At 41.2% G+C, this 13,236-nt stretch overlaps 1 protein-coding gene and 1 long non-coding RNA gene across 13 annotated transcripts in view; one reads left to right on the plus strand and one right to left on the minus strand.

Annotated features, from left to right (window-relative positions):
- The window catches only part of pde4d (phosphodiesterase 4D), an 830,388-nt gene that overhangs the window by 727,207 nt on the left and 89,945 nt on the right, over positions 1 to 13,236 (plus strand). The window lies entirely within an intron of this gene.
- LOC103277595 (uncharacterized) overlaps positions 11,420 to 13,236 on the minus strand; it is a 28,228-nt gene continuing 26,411 nt past the window's right edge. Inside the window, exon 4 of the long non-coding RNA XR_010003926.1 lies at positions 11,420 to 12,743. This is a non-coding gene — a long non-coding RNA (uncharacterized LOC103277595). The remainder of the gene's footprint in view (positions 12,744 to 13,236) is intronic.

The following is a 13,236-nucleotide window of genomic DNA, read 5'->3' on the forward strand; positions in this document are numbered from 1 at the left end:
CAGTGTAGATCCAGCCCAATAAAATCAGTGTAGGCCCATATAGACGCCCCCGGTGACACAGCAGGTTAAACCACTGAGCTGCTGAACTTGAACAGTTCGAATCCAGGGAGCGGGGTGAGCTCCTGCTGTTAGCCCCAGCTTCTGCCAACATAGCAGTTCCAAAACGTGCAAATGTGAGTAGATCAATAGGTCTGGCGGGAAGGTAACATTGGCGCTCCATACCGTCATGCCGGCCACGTAGACTTGGGAGAGTCTTAGAAATGGAGATGAGCACCAACCCCCAGAGTCGGACACGACTAGATTTAATGTCAGCGGAAAACCTTTATCTATGGCAATGTTCCAAAAGCATTCTCTCCTGATGTTTCACCCACATCTGTGGCAGGCATTTTCAGAGGTTGTGAGATTTATTTGGAAACTAGGCAAGGAAGGTTTTTATGTTTGGAAGGTTGAGGGTGGGAGAACTCTTGTCTGTTGGAGGCAAGTGTGAATGTTGCAATAAACTAGGCAAGTGGGGTTTATATATTTCTGGAATGTCCAGGGTGGGAGAAAGAATTCTTGTCTGTTTGAGGCTAGTGTGAATGTTTCAATTGCCCCTCTTGATTAGCATTGAAAATGTATTTATTTATTTATTTCTAACATTTATATCCTGCCCTTCTCACCCGGAGGACTCATGGCGGCGTACACAATTGGCAACAATTCGATGCCTACACATAATTAAAACATTTATTTATTTATTTATTTATTTATTTATTTGCAACATTTATATTCCGCCCTTCTCACCCCGAAGGGGACTCAGGGAGGATCACCTTACACATATAGGCAAACATTCAATACCTTTTAACATAGAACAAAGACAAGACAAACATAGGTTCCGAGCGGGCCTCGAACTCATGACCTCCTGGTCAGAGTGATTCATTGCAGCTGGTTTCAGCTGGCTTGCTCTCCAGCCTGCGCCACAGCCCGGGCCCATAGCAATGAAAATCCAATTAAAACAATATAAAAATATAAAACATATGGTTAAAAATCCGTTCAGCTTCAGCTTCAAATCCTGACTGATTCCTGCCTGGGGGAATCCTTTGTTGGGAGGTGCTAGCTGGCCCTGATTGATTCATGCCTGGAATTTACCATTACCTTTACCTTAGGCCCATATAAAACAGACCCGTATTTGAACTGCATTGTAGGGGGCTCGGCAGTGCACTGACCCATATATAAACGGCGTTGAACAGCACTAACACTATGATGTAGTTCCAAACTGCATTATCTGTCAGTGTAATTCCAGCCTTGAGCCCTCCCCTCCCCCGTTAGCTGCGGGCAGTGTGGCTAATCCCAGTCCTTTCATCAGAAAACTGGAGCCTCGGCAGTAACCCTTTCGTATAGAGAGAGAGAGAGAAAGGCGTAAAAGCCCCCGCTTTGTCTTTTCTGGCGCTCCGCTCCCGTCCGCAGCGGGAAGGACTCCAGTCCGGGTTTTCCCTGAGAGCCGGCGGCGTCTTGTGAGTGAGCTGAGCCTCGCCGGGCTGGTTTCTGCTGCCGCGCGCGAAGCACGATAAGAATGCCATTGACGTCAGCAGAGGCATCAGCAGGGAGAGCGGCACCCCGGCCCTGCAGACCGCGCCAAGGCGAGGCGAGGAAGGCCCGCCAGCAAAGAAAGAGAGAGAGAGAGAGAGAGAGAGAGAGAGAGAGAGAGCGGGGGAGCGCCGAGACGGAGGAAAGGAAGGAGGAGCCGGCGGGGAAGAGACGGCTCCAGCCAGCTCCCCTCGCCGCCTGCATTTCCTCCAGATGAAACCCCAGCGACGGGGAGGAAAGCGGGCGGGGGGGGGGGGAGTTAAAGTGCTTCAGGGTCACCCAAATAAGGGCTGGAGGGGTACAAAAAGGGTGCCTGTCTACACGTTTTTGTAATATGGTGCGGCACCAAGCATTGGTCATACTATAACTCCCTGGATTTCATAGCACTAAGCCTTGTTCAAAGTGGAGTGCAGCCCTAGTGTGGATGAACTTCAGGGCAGACTTTTGGGTGCATCTGCACCAGGCATGCCCTTGGTTAAACTCCTGAGCTGCAGAACTTGTTGACTGAAAAGTCAATGGTTCGAATCTGAAGAGCGGAGTGAGCTCCCGCTGTTAGCCCCAGCTTCTGCCAACCTAGCTGTTGGAAAACATGCAGATGTGAGTAGATCAATAGGTACCGCTGCAGCGGGAAGGTAATGGCGCTTCATGCAGTCATGCCGGCCACATGACCTTGGAGGTGTCTACGGACAACGCCAGCTCTTCAACTTAGAAATGGAGATGAACACCAACCCCCAGAGTCAGACATGACTATAATAATAATAATAATAATAACTTTATTTTTATACCCCGCCCCATCTCCCCGGAGGGACTCGGAGCGGCTTACATGGGGCCATGCCCGACACAACAATACAATAACAACAATAAGACAATAAAACAAATTTTGCATCAATAAAACATCGACATCAGTAAAACAGTCAGATTATTTATTATTTATTTATTAGCGACATTTATATCCCACACTTCTCACCCCGAAGGGGGCTCAGGGTAGTTTACAAGTACAGTAGAGTCTCACTTATCCAAGCTAAACGGGCCAGCAGAAGCTTGGATAAGTGAATAACTTGGATAATAAGGAGGGATTAAGGAAAAGCCTATTAAACATCAAATTAGATTATGATTTTACAAATTAAGCACCAAAACTTCATGTTATACAACAAATTTGTCAGAAAAAGTAGTTCAATACGCAGTAATGTTATGCTGTAATTACTGTATTTACGAATTTAGCACCAAAATATCACGATATATTGAAAACATTGACTACAAAAATGGCTTGGATTATCCAGAGGCTTGGATAAGCGAGGCTTGGATAAGTGAGACTCTACTGTATATATACATACAGTATATTATATTATATGACTATATTGCAATATTATTAGTAACATTGCATGTAATATAAATATACAATTATAATAGTGAACTATAATTATTATGACATTGTATTACATCATAATATTATTAATATTACATGTATATACAATATATTATAATATTAGCATAGTATAATATTGTTATATATTATTATATATAGTCTTAATGTCTGGCGAAAACCTTTACCTACACCAGGCATGGGCAAACTTCGGCCCTCCAGGTGTTTTGGACTCACACAACTCCTGACAACAGGTAAAGGTTTTCCCCTGACATTAAGTCTAGTCTAACATTAAGTCTGGCCCTCCAAAACACCTGGAAGGCCATAGTTTGCCCATAAACACTAGTGGTTGCAAACCGCTTTTAACTTCCACTGGCTCAATGCTATCAAGACTTGTGATCTGTAGTTTGATGGAGCACCAGAAACCTTTGGCATAGAAGTCTTTTGTAAAATTACACCTCCCACGGTTTCCTAGCATTGAGCCAGAGTAGTCCAAATGCTAGCCAGTTGCAGTCATTCTCTGGTGTAGATCACTCTAATTGGTGGATCTGGTCTGTATGGCCACGTTCCAGAAGCATTCTCTCCTGACATTTCTCCCACATCTATGGCAGACATCCTCAGAGACTGTGAGATTTATTTGGAAACTAGGCAAGGGAAGTTTATGTATCTGTGGAAGGTCCAGGATGGGAGAAAGAACTCTTTTCTGTTGGAGGCCAGTGTGAATGTTGCAATTAATCACTTGATTAGCATTGAAAAACCTATGCAGCTTCAAAGCCTGGCTGCTTCCTGCCTGGGAGAATCCTTTGTTGGGAGGTGTAAGTTGGCACTGATTGTTTCATGTCTGTTCTTTATTCACTGTCCTGATTTTAGAATTTTTAAAATACTAGTAACCATATTTTGTTCATTTTCATGGTTTCCTCCTTTCTATTGAAATTGTCCACATGCTTGTGGATGTCAATGGCTTCTCTGTCTGACATGGTGGTTGTTAGAATGGTCCAGCATTTCTGTGTTCTCAAATAATATGCTGTGTCCAGGTTGGTTCATCAAGTGCTCTTCTATGGCTGACTTCTCTGGTTGAATCAGTCTGCAGTGCCTTTCGTGTTTGGGCAATACTGCGTTTGTGTAGACTTGTCCACAGCTGCATGGTATACAGAAGACTCCTGCAGAGATGAGAGGATCCCTCTTGTCCTTCACTGAACGTAGCAGTTGTTGGATTTTCTTAGTGGGTCTGTAGATAGTTTGTAGGTTGTGTTTCTTCATTAGCCTCCCTATGTTGTCAGTGGTTCCGTTCATGTAGGGTAACAATCAGGGCTAGCTAACACCTCCCAATAGGAAGGAATCAGCCAGGCTTTAAAGCTGCAAGGCTTTTCATTGCTAATCAAGGTGATTAATTGCAACATTCACACTTGCCTCGAACAGACAAGAGTTCTTTCTCCCACCCTGGACCATCCACAGATATATAAACCTCCCTTGCTTAGTTTCCAATATATCTCACAACCTCTGAGGATGCTTGCCATAGATGTGGGCAAAACATCAGGAGACAATACTTCTGGAACATGGCCGTACAGCCCAGAAAACTCATAGCAACCCAGTGATCCTTGTCATGAAAGCCTTCAACAACACACTCTAATTGGATTTCTCTGCCTTGGGTTTCTAGGAAAACCAGTTCAGCCTCCTGCACATAAGTTGGGGCTGCTGGGAGCTTCTTTAGCCCCAGAGCAAAACATGTTTGAAAATCTCCAGCCTCATTCCTCCTCTCTCCTTCCCCAAAATGTAAGCCGGAGGCGAAAGCTGTTGACTCAGCCCTGTCTCCTAAGGAATAGTTTGCCGAAGTGTATTTCTTCAACCACCCCCAGGAAGCTATGATTCTGATCAGCACAACACAAAATATCTTACAATGGCATTGATGGCTATTAAAGTAAATAATAAGAAAAATATGTTGTGGCGTCTCCTTTTCTGGAGGTTTTTAAGCAGAGCTGGGTGGCCATCTGTCAGTAGCGCAAGGAGTGAGAGTGTTCTCTTTTTGCTCTGATTCTGGCCCCTTCCACACAGCTGAATAAAATCCCACATTTTCTGCTTTGAACTGAAATATATGGCAGTGTGCACTCAGGGCCTTTCCACACAGTCATATAACCCAGAATGAGAGATCCCTTTTGAATTAGTCTTAAGGACACTTTACACATGTCCTATATGGCTCTGCAGAAAACATGGATATCCTACTGCAACAATAAAAGATGTGTTCACCCTTTGTAATTACAGCAGTTTGACACCATATCAGCCGTCTTGGTTCAATCTGATCAAATGTTGGGATTTGTGATTATTGTGTGTATGGGGGGTGGGGAGGGGTTACATAGTATTCCCCGGCACTCTATAACTAACTATAACATTAGACCATTCAGGTAGAAAAACCCAAGCTGCTCACCAAACTACAGACCCCAGGATTCCATAGGAAACAGCCCTGGCAGTTAAAGTGATATCAAACTGCTATAAATGTGTATAAATGTTTATTGTGCCAGAAGCTTACATTGCTATGTAAGGTCAGCAGACCAGCAAATGATAATGCTCAAAGGTAATAGTGTCATAAAGGTGCCACTTAACCACATGCAAACAGGTCAGACCATGGACACAATAATACAGTCCTTAATCATGCTTTTTGTTAGGTATGATTGCACATATACAATCAAGGCCTTAAATATGACTTTTTATGACAAGAGTTGGCAACATTTGACCTGCCTACCTGCCTCTCCTTGCGGCTTGAGGTGATTAAAGCTTATTTCCATCAGTCCCAGCCTTGTTCCAGTCATCTTTCATCCTAACCTACCTACATGCCACAATATTTCCAGTTTCTACATAATAATAACAACACCATAAACATAGCAGTACCTCTTAAGATAGTTCTGAGAAAACAGTATGCTTGGGAATGTCATTTAGGACTGTGTTTGTTTCTGTCCCTTTGCAATTCTCTCCAGATCTATCCTCCCTTCCATCATTGAGATACCCAGGAATCAAATTATTGTTGTTATTATTATATTTATATCCTGCTTTATCTCTCCTACAGGAGACTCAAAGCAGCTTAACATAAAAGCATCAGCGTACAATTTAAAATATACAAATATGCAAACATTAAAACAGGATTAAATATAAACAGTATTAAACCTTCCCAGTTAAAAACCAGTTAAATTGATCTTAAAAACATGAGAATATGGTTAAAGTTAACTGCAGTTTTTCTGTTTTTCTCAATAAACTGATACTTAAATTGTTTGACATGGTGTCTTCTTTAGCCGTAGAAAAGATGTTGGGGCATGGCACTCACTAATGACCCTGAAACACACTTTTTGTCCTTTTCCTACGCAGCTGAAATTACAGTCATTAGACCTACTGATTGCTAATGTGAGCTTCCCTGAGCAAACATAGAATATAATTCAGTTAATACAAAGCTAGAAAAGTGACAGGAGTGAGCCGTAAAGCTCCATTCGGATTGTTTTCATCCCAGATTTTGCAAAGACATTACCATCTGGACCCGTCCCTCATCTGTCTGGGTCACTTCCTGTTTAGTTTGGGTCTTTCTGCCTTTTTATTCTGACCTCATACCTTCCTAATGGCATCTTTCTCCTTTCAGCCCTCTGTCTAGTTTCCCTTTTCCTGACATTTGCTGACCGTGTGCCGAATGTATTATCCCTTCAGTGTTAGCATTAACCAGAGTCCTGTCTGCCATGCCTTGAGTGCTCAGTGCCATTTCGCAAAGCCCGAGCTCATGTTTGAGTTAGGCTCATAAACATGCTTTAACAATAGGACAGTTGTTGGTTCTTTTATTGCCTGGCCTCTTGCAACTTTTGGCAAACGTTTTACTCTCCCAAATGTTCTCTTCCCTGCACAGGTTTGCACTTGTCCAATGAAGGCAACAGCCTGTACTTTTTACAGAGTTGTCAAAGAATCAATGTAGCATTTAAGTGATGGCGAGGGCTAAACTTTGCAGAGATTGTAATTGTCATTGAAACCTCTCAGTATGCATTGTAGTTGCTATAAAATTAAATTACAAAACTATAAGATTTGATGTGGGGAAAACGGTATATGTTTACTCAGAGGTAAACACTGAGTTCAGTGAAATGTACACACTGGTAAATGTGCCTGGGATTGCAGAAAACAATACAGTGAGCCCTCCATATTTGCTGGGATTATGGCACAGAGCCCTTGTGAAAGTGAAAACGCATAAATATATTGCAGGGGTTTTTTTATCTGAGAGAAACACCTCTGTAGGAATTTCTAGGTCTTCTAGCAGACATCAACTTCTGCTGGAAGCTGGTCATAGAATCGCATCAGAGGACTTAGAGATTCCAAGACCACATCTACACTGCCATATAAAATCCAGATTATCTTCGTTGAACTGGATTGTATGAGTCTGCGCTGCTATATAATCCAATTCAACACAGATAATCTGGATTTTATATGGCAGTAGATGGGGCCCTAGTAGATGTGTTCCCTCTTTAAATCTCTAGGTTCTCTAGCAAAACTGGAGGAGCTTGACCACGCTGGAGGACATAGAGATTCCTAGAGAGAACATTTTTAATCAAATCTGCAAATAATCGGATCCGCAAATGTGGAGGGACAACTGTGCAAGCCCATGTATTGCTACTCAGAGTAAACTCCATCCGTGAGTTCAGTGAGACACTAGGTTTGCTTAGAATTACTTCCCAGTTGAACCAATGTTGTCTAGTGGTTTGAGCACTGGACTGCAATTCTGGAGACCAGGGTTCAAATCCCCACTTGGCCATGAAACTCACTGGGTTGCTTTGGCCAATTCACACTCATCTGAATTGTCCAAATTGAATTGCCCAAACATCTGGCAAACTCATCTGAACAAATGTTAAAAAGAAAACCCTACCTAGGACTGCCATTGCACTGAAACAACTTGAAGCCACACAATAACAACAAGAACAACAACCACAAAGTTCAATATGACATTTGACTGCTCAGAAGCTAGTCTGATGCATTTAAAGGAATTCAGGATTTACTGTTGTTCTACTTTTGAATTGCAGTGCATTATTGCCATTAGTGCTGCAAATTATATAGAGAGATAATGTAAACCGATAGATTTTATTTCGCAATATTATGCAATATTGAAATTAGGCATCAATTGAGGTCGGCATTTTCACTGTCAATCTCAGTGAAATCTAGAATGTTCAGGTCCTACAAAATGAAAGATGCTTCACAGTATTCAGTGTGGATTAAATGACATTCCTACATTAAAACCAGTTTACCAGTAATAATAAATGGGATGTGCCTGGAATTGTTACTGGATTCTCACTAGAGAAGATATGACAAAAGTATTGTGTATAAGGTTTGTTAGTATTCTGAAGTGGCTTCAAAGTGTGAGTTTAATGTTGTGACTGTGTTAAAATACATTAATTTACTAGAACATTTTAAACATGTTGACATGTTTAAGAAGTGCACCTCCTTTATTTAAAAAGTCATAACACCAGCTCTGTTTTAGTACATTCATATATTATATTTGCCATAAAGCCCAGTGTTTTTATTTTCAAGAAGAAATAACACAGATGCCTCTCCTGACTTGACCTGACCCAATTCATCTGTGCCATATTGGTACAGCAATAGTTTCCTTAGATGGGGCCTACAATGTTCATGAGGTCTCTGTAGATCACATAATAAATTGCTTTGTACCGGTGGAAACTAAACTATCTATGTGGCCCAATGCAGCCTATGGGAGAAGTTTCTCTCATTACCTGTTAACCAGTACATGTTCAAATGGGCAGGATAGCCAGGGAATTTTCATAGTTGTAGTCCAAAAGTCGCATTTTCAAACTGTTCCCTATTCTGCATAATGGAATTATCCATTTTTAAACAAAGAAACTCTCAATGTGAGCATCAAGTCTCTTCTTTGACAGGTGGGTATACTTGATGATATACCACTAGATTTTTTGACAAATTCCTTTTTTTTTTTTTGCCTCTCTTTGGTGGATCCTCTTTTCCTTTTTAAAATCTTTTGAGTGGGCTGTGCTCCATGGGAACCTTTACATTTTCCATGGACATCCCTTGAGTCCATAGGCATTTGCATCATTTTGTGTTTGTTTGTTGAGCCCCCGGTGGCACAATGGGTTAAACCCTTGTGCTGGCAGGATTGGAGACTTGAAAGTTGGGTTGCTGACCTGAAGATTGCCAGTACAAATCCAACCCGGGGAGAGCATGAATGGGCTCCCTCTATCAGCTCCAGCTCCATGCGGGGACATGAGAAAAGCCTCCCACAAGGATGGTAAAAACATCAAAACATTTGGGCATCCCTGGGTAACGTCCTTGCAGATGGCCAATTCTCTCACACAAGAAGTGACTTGGCAGCTTGTGACACGGAAAAAAAAATACCACTAGTTTGCCCAATCTCATCCTATCCAGTCTTTTTGAACTTAATTTGAGCCTCTTAGATGCATTTCTTTGTGTGTCTGTATTGGTTAATTGTCTGCTTTCAAATGGCTTGTCAATTTAGAGTGACCCTATCCATATCCTCCAACATTTCACAAACAGAAATTAGAACCAATGTAGCCAAAGAACTTGAGAATGTGGTGAAAATGGCAAAAGTTACAAATATGGAAGAATAAAGAGATGCTGCAACAGTTTGCTTTTGCCTGAGCAAACTGAGAAGGGCAAGATTCCAACTTTCCTCACATCTCCCCTCTGCTAATTGAGCGCAAACTACTTCTGTACATTCAACTCAGTTTGCAGCAGTAGAAATAAACTGGGGACAAAAAGGGAAAGTCAAAGGAGAAGAGTAAAACTAGAACATTTGAAAAGCATCTGAAAAAGTGGGATGTCAGGATTAAAATTGAGACTATTCATGCCAAATGTAGATGGTTGCAGTGTATTGATACAACACCTTGCCACAGATATTACCATATGAACAAGACATCTTGTTCCACCAAACTGTATTGAGTACTTTGCCCAAGGAAGATTCAGTAAGAATGTGTACTAGATTAGAAGATACTAACTGATACTAACATTATTAGTATCAGTGGAATCTGTTAACCATAAAAAAGACATGACGATCAGATCAAAGGTTTCTCTAGTTCAATGTTCTGTTTCTTACAGTGGCCAACCAAGTATCTATGACAGGTCTACTATCAGGACATGAGCCCAAAGGCATTTTCCTGTTTGTGTTCTGCAGAAATTAGCAATGCAGAGGAATGCTGGCTCTAATCCTTGAAGCTGTACAAAGCATACAACAATCATAACAGTTTTTCCCTCATATTACTATTTTGTACACACATAAAAGTCAATTTGTAGACTCAGTTTTACTGGTTATTTCATAGATGGCTGATTCAAGAGATAATATTATTAGGAAGTTCTTGGATCTGTTTGTTACAAGTGGCTTGCAAATTCTCCTACAGAATCATAAGATGCAGTTGGTTATAAAGTAAGGTTTCCTTCCAATGTTCCTCTTCTAAGTAGTATTTCACTTGGAAATAATAAATACCTCACAGCAAAGCAAGAATAAATACCCTCTGCTGCTTTGGAGCTGACACGAGTGGTTACAGAATTGTTGTTCACAAATTAGGAATGTGTGGGCCCCTAGATGTTCCAGCATCCCCACTATTGGCTGTGATGGCTATGAATGATGAGAGCTGCAGTCTAACACTGTCTTGCAGATATCCTGTTTCCTTGTTCCCTGAGCATTAGTTAAAACAATGTCTGTGGTCAAGAAGTCATTGGGTGGCCAATTACACATTAATAAAAAAGAAAGAAGACAGAAAGAAAATGACTCACCAAGAAACTAGGACAAGGAAAGGATACAGATTTGCATAATATCTATATGCTAATTTATAAGTGAAGAAATAGTTACTGTGACTTAAAAAGGACAGCACCACTATAGTGGAATACATTGTTACCAAGTGACCTTCTAAGTCTTTTGTGAGTCAACAACTTTAAGGCCCTTATTTTTTCTCTGTATCCTTATATAAACTGTAAGCTGGACAGCCCTTCCAACAGTGTTTTCTTCCTTTGAAAAGGAGTACATACAGCCATCCTTGCAGGAAGTAGAGCAAAGGCCAATAATCAAGAAAACACCAGTAACAGCAGATACGAATTGGACAAAAACATACAGTTGGAAGCTGCCAGAATGAATACCTGTAGCTTAGCAGTAAATCACATCCTTTGCATTTCAAAAAGTCCCAAGTTCAATACTCAAAACCCCCCAAAAAGCAGGACAAAGTTGGATTAAAGCCCCCAAAACTCACTGTACATTGTGAAGACTGCATTCATGATGTATCCAGAGGTTTTGGTCAGTCTAAACAAGCCAACAAAATAGGTTCATTCTTTTCTAATCCAAGGGGGTTCTTCTTGTATCCTTCAATTTGAAACATGAAGGTTGGTGCGGCAATGTGCTCAACTGAAGCACTTGGCAGATCTTGAATGAAAGGACCATTTTTATTGTTGGGAAATTACTTTTAAAAGTAATTTAAATATAGGAATAGGAATAGGAGGAGTAAGAGGGGAGGGATAGTTTCCTCAATTGGTGTTGCTTATTCTAACAAGTACTCTAAGTTGCATTCAGAAGCAGGGAAAGTTATACAATGTGTTTCTAAAAACCTCTGTCAGTAAGTTACCAGCGTCATCCTGCTATGACTGAACTTTCTGAGAAATAATCAAGAGTTCCATGAGGAAATAAAATAGGGCTAGTGTATGAGGAGAGCCAGCATGATATAGTGTTTGATTATGACACTAAGAGACCAGCATTAAAATCCTCGCTCACCCATGAAAACGTATTGGGCAGCCATGGGTAAATCACAATCTCTCTGTTGCAGAGGAGGACCAAGACAAACCCCCTTTGAACAAATTCTGCCAAGAAAACCCTGATAGGTTCACCTTAGGGTTGCCATAAATCAGACAGGACTTGAAGAGGCACAACAACAACAACAACAGGAAAATCCTAGCTCCTCTATAACTTCTTAGGATGAGTTGCTTCTGCCCAGAAACCCAATGAAGTCATAGCCTACCTCTTGGGATACCATGTTTTTGAGGGCATAATACACATATTGTTGTTGTTTAAAATATCTGCAGAAAACAATATTCTGTACTCTGGGCAGACTCTAAAGATGTAAGATATCAATCTCTTCTTTTTATGTGTCATATAATTTCTTCAAGACAGACCTGGTCTTTTGCTTATTAAGTTACATCTTGAACCCCTCTTCCCTGATGATGGTCCATGGCCAAACTTGGACTGGCCATTTAGCCATCTTTTTCCCCCCCTGTCCCAGTGATAACACCTCTCTGAGCGGATGAATGACAGCCTGTTTATCCTAAAAGCTCTGTTCACCACAAGGCCTCCATCCCCCCCCCCCTTTCTCTTGGCTTTCATCTGCAAGGGATTTATGGAATTTATGACTTGGTTCGTTTGATGTGGCACAGTTCCACATGTGAGGGATGGTGAGCTGGAAAGCACGCTAGGTGTTCTTGCCAAGAATAATTGGCTTCTGCATTGTGGAACAGCTCAAATATTGTGAACATCGCAGTATGTAATTTGGGTGTGCACATTGCCCATAGTTCAAAGCCTTTTACTTGCCTGCAGTGGCACACTGAGTTTCCTGTTGGTTGGCTTTGTGTGTGTTTATGAAACAGATTGGATTCCATGTGAGGAGGAGGCCAATAGTTAAGCATTTACAGTTCTTTAGATTAGAAGAATGTTTCCTTGAGTTCCTTCTCTGTGTCCTGAATTGACATGTCCTCCCAGATTTCTGATATTTTGTTGTTGTTGTTGTTGTTGTTGTTGTTGTTGTTGTTGTTGTTGTTATTGTTGCTTCTGCTGCTGTCAAAACTAAAGAGAAAAGAGATTCTTTCTGACACACAGGAATTAAGGACATGACTTACAGATTAAATTAATGTTTTCTAAGACATTATTACAGTCTGTCCTATATATCGATGCATTCTGCATCCACAGATTCCACCATCCATGGCTTGAAAAAAAAATTTAAATCCGAAATGAAAAACTTTGATTTTGCCATTTTATATCAGGGATGCCATTTTACTATACCTTTGTATATAATGAAACATTTGTAAATAATGGGATTTTGGAATCCACGGGGGTGGCCCTGAAACCAAATCCCAGTGGATACCAAGGGTCCTCTACATTCGTATTGTGTGGTAGGAAGATACTCCAGGTACAGCAAAATATTCATCTGGAATGTTCACCTGTCTTAAGGTTTAATATTTGATGCTTGTGCTTCTGCATCTTTTTCAAGACTAAACTGCACATATATTGCAACTCCACTCCATGATAACCCAGGCCCCATTAAGTTGGAATATGGTTT

This window comes from Anolis carolinensis, chromosome 2 (genome assembly GCF_035594765.1).
Source record: "Anolis carolinensis isolate JA03-04 chromosome 2, rAnoCar3.1.pri, whole genome shotgun sequence".
In the NCBI taxonomy this organism is placed as follows: domain Eukaryota; kingdom Metazoa; phylum Chordata; class Lepidosauria; order Squamata; family Dactyloidae; genus Anolis; species Anolis carolinensis.